The sequence below is a fragment of the Juglans regia genome, chromosome 3 (assembly GCF_001411555.2).
Source record: "Juglans regia cultivar Chandler chromosome 3, Walnut 2.0, whole genome shotgun sequence".
NCBI classification, from domain to species: domain Eukaryota; kingdom Viridiplantae; phylum Streptophyta; class Magnoliopsida; order Fagales; family Juglandaceae; genus Juglans; species Juglans regia.
In genome coordinates, this window is record NC_049903.1 from 10,173,460 (window position 1) to 10,182,793 (window position 9,334).

Below are 9,334 nucleotides of genomic sequence, written 5' to 3' on the forward strand. Positions count from 1 at the left end.
CGTCTTCATCCAAATTTTATTCATCCCTGTTGAGGTGAAACTAGCGTAAGTGTTAAGTACACCAAACAGTCATTATATAAAACTAAAAAAAGAGTACACTAAACAGTCTACGTAAAAATAAAGTAGTTTACTGCATGGGCAATAATTGAAGAATAGAAGTGATAAAAGAAAGGATTGACCATACATAAGGTTATAATGAGACAAATTTGAGAGGGGGCGGAAAATTAAAGAATGAGATAGGGAAATGGCTTGTTTGTTTTTACAAATGAAACGAAATAAGTTGAAATTAAAATTAAAATTTTTAAAAAATATTATTAAAATGGATTTTTTAATATTATTTTTATTTTAAGGTTTGAAATAATTAAATTATTTATTTTATTTTGTGTGAAAATTTAAGAAAGTTATAATGATTATGCATATGCAGGAAACCAATTGGCTCGTCCCGTCTGTTAAACTCGACCCGATCCGAACAGAAAAAGTTAGTTTTAACTAATGCTCGGGTTCGACCCATACAACCCGACGACCCACTTCTTTAAAAACTTAAGCCCACATTTTTATCCTTTGCAGATGAAACCCTAGCCAGCTATCCTCCCCTCCTAGGGTCCCCCACTTCTCTTCCCTTCGATGCCATCAACATCGCCTTTGTTCCCCTTCATTTGTCTGTCATCTAGATGAAAAACAACTCATCTAAACTAGAATGAACGCTGCAGCTTAGAGCATTGGGAAAAGATGTCTTGCAAATCGATTAAAGGTACCAAGTTTTTCCAAGATTTGATGGAAAAACTTGGGTTAGGTGAATTAGACTATTACATTTGCCACTCTCTTTATTCTCTTCGTCCATGTCTCTACCCATTTCAACTTTCTCTCATTTTGCAAACTCCAACCGTTTGAATAAGTGCCTCAAAAAGGAAAAAAAAAACTGATACCAAAGCCACTCTGAACATATGGGTAAACTCAAAAGTGACACTCCCTTGCTCTAAAATTTTATTCTTTTTTTTTTCCTATTTGTGTCTCTTTGGCTTGGCTTTTGTTGTGTTCTATTTTTTTATTGGTGGGTTTTGGTGCAGAGAAAGGTCGCATTGCCTTTGCAGAGGCAAAGTGTTTTATATATGCAAATTGTACAAAGGAATTGCAAATCGACAGTAATTGGAAATCTTGAGTTTGATTCTTTTCTTCCTGAGTACACGCCCAAACCAACTTCCATCTTTAAGAAAAGAGGGAAAAAAAACACGGACTGACCTGATCAGGAATCTGCGGGTTGGGTCGAGTCTGTCTGACACACTCAAAAGCACAGGCCGGATCAGATTGGGCTCAAATCCTGAACAGGTTACTCGGGTTGCAACCCTAGTAATGATTAGATGAGATGAGATGAGATAATATGAGATAAGATGAATTTAAAACAGTTGTGAAAACAAACGAGGCTGAGCTAGAGCTTCTAAGATCATTTTTCGTTGCTGAGCTCAATGTGAGTGATTGTAGAGTGTTTAGCGTAAGGATTGAGAGTTTGTATTAAACTTTATTTATTGGGAATTTTGTATCCAATATATGTGGAAATAGATGTTAGTGCCAAATCACATAGATCCATCTTGTCTCCTTTATTTTCATACATTTATCAATCAAGTAATTCTAGATACAGTCTTAAAGTATATAAGTTTCGCACACTCTTTTAGAAAAAGAGTGGAGTCTACTATTAAGAAATTAATTTTTATGTGAGTCTCATATTTATTCATTTTTTTTAAAATGACTGTGCGAAATTTGCACATCCAAAAACTGTAAATATCATTTCTTTTATCATCAAACTAGCCATGGATGAACACTTTAAGCATCCCTCACCTAGCACCACCATGTAGACAAAAGAAGACTATCTGATCAAATTGTTAGGCTTTCGGTACTATTCTATCGTTAGGATTTTGGAATTTCTATTAGTTGGATTTTTGTGCTTGTGTGGATTATTAATGTGTAAGTGAATATTTTTCTGGTTTAGCCTATTCTGATACTACTAGCGTACGAGTTCATAACATAGATAATACACTATTATAGTCAAGTAAGCAGTATTTCTATGCTAGTCTTTGCATAAAAATTGACTGAAGTTGATTTTATGAAAACTTGCATGTCTTGTTATGTAAACAACCTCGATCACCTTTCCTGCACTACTTGTTATTTGAATATGAAACTGGAATATTTTTATGTCATGATTAGTGTACACATTAGCATTTTTTAATACTCTGTTCTCAACTGTATAAAAAGCAGTGATTATGAAATCTGAAAATTGTATATGATCATGTGATATTTATCTGTTAATACTATATTATGATATGATATGCTGCATCCAAAAACCTTCTGGCATTACATTCTATTTTTGCTTCTGTCCTAACCTTATCATGGGTGTAAAACTGTGGCCTTTGTTATTGTGTTGGTGCCGATGTTGGTTTTTTAGTACACCCACTTTGAAAACAAAATGGTTTTCTACATGGTATTTCCTATGTGCACACTCGGAATGCCGAGAATAATAAGGGAGAGATTTCACTTATGTTTCTACCTGGTTTGACCAACGGGGATAACACAACCTACCACGGGGTTTAAACATGGAATCTGTTCCAATATGATGTGGTTCAGTTATACTTATGCCAAAGGGCTTATGTATAGTTATTATTGTAAATAAATGCTTTTGAAATTTCACTCTGATATTTGGTAATCTATTTTGTTCTACATTCAATAACTAGCTCATGTCTACATACTAATATATATTTACTGCTTACTGAGACGTTGTTGTTAAAAGTGAAAATAAAATTCGAAATGAAGCCACAATATGGAGAAAATCTGATTCTCATTGATGTGTTTTATGATACAAGAACTGCTATGTATACATTACAAAAAGCAGAAAAGAAAAGTTCTAAAAACTAACTTTTAATCTCATATTTAGTCACAAGTAATGGTCTGCAGCTTTATGGACAACATGGTTTAAACAGTGCTTTACATGTTGATTTCTTGATCTTGCTTTGTGTGCAGCCATGTATTTCACATATGATCTCTTGCTTTTCTATGACAATACTTTCTTCTTTTTGTTGTTGCTTTCCACTTCTCTTTTGATGCAGTATGCTTTATTTTTACTTTTGCTACTGCATGCATTTCTTGATCATTACAGAGTACTTCATATATGTTTTTGCTGCTGCATACATTTCTTTGTGTGTTGCAGCTTTGATGCTTAGTGTCCTCATGTCTTTCTTACTTGCAATCCTTCTCTTTATATTTTATTTCATGAGACTCCCCCTCAAGATGGGTATAGATATTTATGATTTTCATCTTGGACAATAAAAAATGAAAAACAGAAGATGATAAAGCTTTAGTGAGAATGTCTGCCAATTGGAACTTTGAGGCAATATGGACAGGAGTGATGACTCTAGCTAGGACCTTTTCTAGAACAAAATAGCTATCCAGCTCTATGTGTTTAGTCCTTTCTTAGAAGATAGGATTCCTTGTGATGTGGATAGCTACTTGGTTATCACAGAATAGAATACCAGATTGTTCATGATTGATGTTGAATTCTCTTAACAGACCAAAAAGTCACACAATTTCACAACTTGTGGAAGCTAATGCCCTATATTCTGCCTCAGCTGAAGACCTAGAGACAGTTACTTGTTTATTTGATTTCCAACTTATCAATGAGTCTCCAATGAACACATAAAAACCTGTGACAAACCTCCTAGTCTCGAGACAAACAGCCCAATCAGATTCACTATATGCCTTTAACTGTAAAGATGATCTTGATGACAAGAAAATGCCCTAACTTATGGATCCTTTGAGATATCTGAGAACTCTATAGGCTAAGTGCATATGAGTTTGTGAAGGCTTATCCATAAATTGGCTTAGAACATTCACAACATAAGTGATGTCTAGCCTAGTAATTATTAAATAAATGAGCCTTCTAATGAGTCTTCTATAGGCTGTGGAGTCTTGCAGAATCTCATTTGTGGTGTGACTCAACTTGTGATTCAACTCAATGGGTGTAGAGACTGTTTTGGTGCCAAGTAAATTTGCATCTTCCAAGATTTTGAGGGTATACTTTCTTTGACAGATAGTGATTCCAAAAGATGACTTTGCAACCTCTAGGCCTAGGAAATATTTGAGGAGTCCAAGGTCTTTAAGTTTTAACTTGTTGCGAATGTAAGCTTTGAGTGAATCAATTTCATCTTGAGAATTACTTCCCACTATGATATCATCCACATACACTAGGAGTGTTGTCAACCCTTTTTGACCAACTTAAGTGAATAAAGAATAGTCAGATTTAAATTGTTGAAACCCAATAGAAGTGATTGAGTTAGAAAACTTTGAACAATTGCCTTGATACTTGTTTAAGTCCATAGAGGGACTTATTCAGTTTGCATACTAATTTCTCCCCCTCAATCTGCTCTCTATGAATGTGATATGGTGGCATCTCCATATAAATTTTCTCATTGAGATCCCCATGTAAAAAGGCATTATGAACATCCATTTGAGATAAGAACCAGTTTTGAATGGATGCTAAGGCAAGGAAGAAACGAACTGTGGTGAGTGTAGCCACTGGACTGAATGTCTCTTGGAAATCAAAACCTTCTCTTCGAGTATATCCCTTGGCTACAAGTCTAGCTTTGTGTCTTTCAAAAGAATCATCAGATTTTAGCTTTACTTTGTAGATATATTTACAACCGATGGCAGTTTTGTTAGGGGGGATAGAGGTAACAGTCCAAGTGTTATTTTTCTTTAAAGCACTGAGTTCAGCTTTCATGGCATCTTGCCAATGTTTAAATTTCACAACTTCACTATAGGAGTTAGGTTCAGAGAATAGGGAGAGGGAAACAGAAAAGGATTGGTGAGATGGGGAGAGATGTTTGTAGGTAAGGTGATGATTGAGTGGATCAAGTGTGGAGGATGGAGATGATGCATTGAGAGGTAGAGATTATGCTATCTGGCAATGGTATTGTTGGAGATAGGCAGGTTGATGCCTATCTCTGGTGGACCTTCGAGGAGGTGGATCAGAAGATGAGGTGGCATGTAGCTCATCAAGATGAGGTAAAAGAAGAGGTGGATCAATAGAGGTAGCAGGCATAGAGGTTTCAAGAGGAGGTGGTTTAAATTGGAGAATAGAATTGGATGTGTGAGATTGTAGCTCATTAAGAGGAGGTGGAAAGTAGTTATTTGGTGGCGGAGGAGGTAAAACCATATTATGAGGGAATGATGTGTGAATGTCTAAAAAGGAATGAGAGGAGGGAGTGGAGGTGGAAGAGTGGAATGGGAAGACAAATTCATGGAAAATTACATTCCTAGAAATAAAGGTGGAACGAGTCTCTATGTCATAGAGCTTGTAACCTTTGATGGTTGTAGGGTATCCTAGGAAAATGCAAGGTCTGGCTCGAGATTCAAACTTGGTTCTGTGGTGCTTAGGAGTGCTAGCATAACTTAGGCAGCCAAAGACTTGAAAATGAGCATTGGAGAGTGGTGATGAAAAGAGCCTTTCATAGGGAGATTGGTTAGAAAGGAGGGGTGTAGGCATCCTATTGATGATGTATGTTGCATTTAAGATGGCATCTCCCAAAAAATGAGTAGGTAATCTAGCTTGAAAGATGAGTATTCTGGCAACATTCAAGAGATGCTGGTGTTTCCTCTCAACAACACTATTCTGCTGAGGGATATACATACATGATTTTTGGTAAATGATGTCATAGTCTTTATAAAAATCAGTCATCTCGAATTCAAGGCCATTGTCAATTCTGATTTTCTTAACTTTGCAATTGAATTGAGTGTGTATGAGCTGAAAGAATGATTACAGGATAGACCTTGTGTCTGATTTCAGTTTCATTAAAAAAATCCAAGTGATTCTTGAATAATCATCCACAAAGGTTAAGAAGTAATGAAAACCTTGAATTGATGCTTGAGAATATGAGCCCCATAGATCACAATGGATTAAGTCAAAAGGAAATGAACTAGTGGATACACTTGGAAGAAAAGGAAGATGTTTCTACTTGGCCAAATAACATATTTTACAATGAGATAGATCCTTGGACTTTACATTAGGAACAAGAGAATGAATTAAATTCATTCTTTGTGAAGATAAATGTCCTAATATAAAGTTCCATAGGTCAAAATCTTGTTGTATAGCTGCTTGGTTGACTCAAGCTTGATTGGGAAAATTTAAAGAAGAGTTGATATTGTTGTCATGAGAAGGAGGCAATAGATAATAGAGGCTAGCATGAACCTTAGCAAGTTCAATCGTCATCCATGAAGAGAGGACCTGAATGAAGTAAAGATCTTTTAAGAAAAATAGACATGTATTTGGTTTTTGAGTGAGCTTGCTAATTGAGATGAGGTTGAAAGTGAATGAGGGTAAACACAAGACATCAGTCAATGACAATGAATCTGATAGCTTAGCATAGCCTACGTGTGTGACTTGAGCCCTTGTACCATTTGGGAGTTGCACAAAAGCTTGTATGTAAGAAGAGGGATTGTCAAAGAATGAGGTGGAGCACACCATGTGATCAGTGGCTCCTGTGTCCATGATCCATGGTGTGTTATACATATCGAGTGTTTATGCTGGGAAGATGAACTATGTTTGTAGTGATTCACAGTACTGAAATGAGAGTGATCAATAGGTATGGAAAGAGCGGAGAGATAGTGATGATTACCTGCTAAGTTTGAGTAAGGTGTGGTCGAGGAGCTGGTTTCAGAAGTGTTTGGTTTGGCAGGGGCAGATATAGGCAGAATTGGCTTGGTTTGTCCCAAGTTCATATGAGGAAATTAAGCATTGACAAGAGCCATGAGGTGCTGCACTTGTGCCTAAGAGAGGTTCAGTTAAGAGGCATTTGGAGCAGGTACTTCCTTAGATGAAGTGGTAATTTGTCCAGTGACTTGGTTTGCAGAATATGGAGCAGCAGAGGTATTTCCAAACTTGGTTTCGATAAACTTAAAATTTGGTGGGAAGCCTACTAACTTGTGACAAACCAAGTATGATTTTTCCCTTTTCTTTAGGAAGTTTTGGTAGGCAAGAAGGGCAGAAGGTTATGAAATGGGCAAGGTTGTATTCCTTACTTGCCTTTGTCTTTCCTCTTGCAAAATTGGTGAAAAGGTTTTGTCTAATTAAGGCAAGAGACTTAGCAAAATGATATGTCCCCTCACAGAATCATAGCTATCATTTAAGCCCTTTAAAACTTAAAGACATAATCACCTTATTGGACCTCACTAACAGTTTTTAAAGCATCACAAGTACATTTTCCACATGAACAACAAGGAAGAGGTCCGTAACTAAGTAATTCTTCCCAAATAGTATTAAGTTGTGTGAAGTAATCACTTACATAGAGATGTCTTTGAACAATGCTACTGAGCATGTGTTTGAGGTGATAAATTCGAGCTTCATCAGGTTGAGAAAATATTTCTTTAAGTTTGTCCCAAACATGTTTAGCTAAGGTTATGAAAAATACATTAGATGCAATATCTTTTGAAACAGAATTTAGGATCCAAGCAAGTAAGATGTTGTTGCATCTCAGCCATGGCACATATGAGGGATCTGACAACTCAGGAGTAGCAATGGTGCCATCTAGGAAGCCTAACTTGTTTTTGATTGAAATGGAAAGTAAAAATAATCTGCTCCAAGATATGTAATTTGAACCAGTTAATGGAGGTGAGACAATGACAGTATTAGCATTGTCACTATGATGTAGAAAGAAGGGACTGCTTGGGTCCTCAACAAGGAAAATAGGAGAAGAAGAAGAGGAGAATGTCATGACTTAGAAAATGAAGTTGGTTTGAAAACTTAGGCAAACACAGAAGGACAACTGGCCTGCTCTGATACCATATTAAAAGTGAAAATGGAACTCGAAATGAAGCCACAATGTGGAAAAAATCTGATTCTCATTAATGTGTTTTATGATACAAGAACTACTGCTATATATACATTACAAAATGCAGAAAAGAAAAATTCTAAAAACTAATTTTTAATCTCCTATTTAGTTACAAGTAATGGTCTGCAGCTTTATGGACAACATGGTTTAGGCAGTGCTTTACATGTTGATGTCCTGACATTGCTTTGTGTGCTGCCATGTATTTCACATATGATCTCTTGCTTTTCTGTGACAATACTTTCTTCTTTTTTTTGCTGCTTTCTACTTCTCTTTTGCTACAGTATGCTTTATTTTTACTTTTGCTGCTGCATGCATTTCTTGGTCATTGCAGAGTACTTCATATCTGCTTTTACTGCTGCATACATTTCTTTGTGTGTTGCAGCTTTGATGCTCAGTGTCCTCATGTCCTTCTTGCTTGCAATCATTCTCTTTATGTTTTATTTCGCGAGAGTTGTTAATAACTCACCTAATTATCTTCAAGATTTTTCAAATATTTATGATAGATCAGGGATCAAGAATAATAAGCTTGGATGAAATTATTAGTTGAGTGTAGTGGGATAAGTGCCAGGGTACAAATGGTTATTGGAGTCTTATTCAGGAGATTTTTCTCTTTTTATTGATTGGTATTTTGGGATGTTGACTCTTTTATTGACACTTCGTAGAGTTCTTGATTAATTATGTTGGAATTTTTTTTATGTCTTTGTATAGAAACATATATGTTTGGTTTGAATTTTTTTGATGTCCTTGTAAAGAAACATATATGTTGCAATCACTACAAGAAAACTAATCAGTTGTGGCTAAATATTTCTTACGAAAATGATTATTTTTTGTCAAAATAAGTTTATTTTGATTGTAAATAATCATTCTCGTCACATATAATCTGTCACAAATAATCATTTTTCTTGTAGTGAATTATTGACTCTTTTATTCATTTTTCGTTTGGGTGAAAAGTCTAATTTCCTTGCTTCATAGGCATTGCAACAAGTGACAACCCGTGCTAATACAAGCAATTACGCATGAAGAGAATGGGAGAGCTTGACATCAAGCCATTCCGGGCCGTTGCAGCCAAGAGGAAATTTTCTAGTCATGAAGAAGCAGATGAGAAAGCAATGGATCGGCTGTGTTCACAATGGGAGGATCATATCAGGGATCCAAGCTGGCATCCATTTAAGATCATCGTCGACATAGAAGGGAGTATTAAGGTATACATATGCCTATAAAAATTGTAGCACAGAAAAAATATTCCAGTGATCAACACTTTGAAAAAATGATTTTGGATGATATTGTTAATGCTGTGCATGCATGAAGTAATTGACAAAGAGCATGAAAAATTGAAGAATATGAAGAACGATTATGGCGATGAAGTCTACAAGGCCATGACAACAGTGAACAGCCTTGATGGAGATGAATGAACATAATCCATGAAGTGGTAGATGCCAGATTCATAGTACCAGCTATGGAGT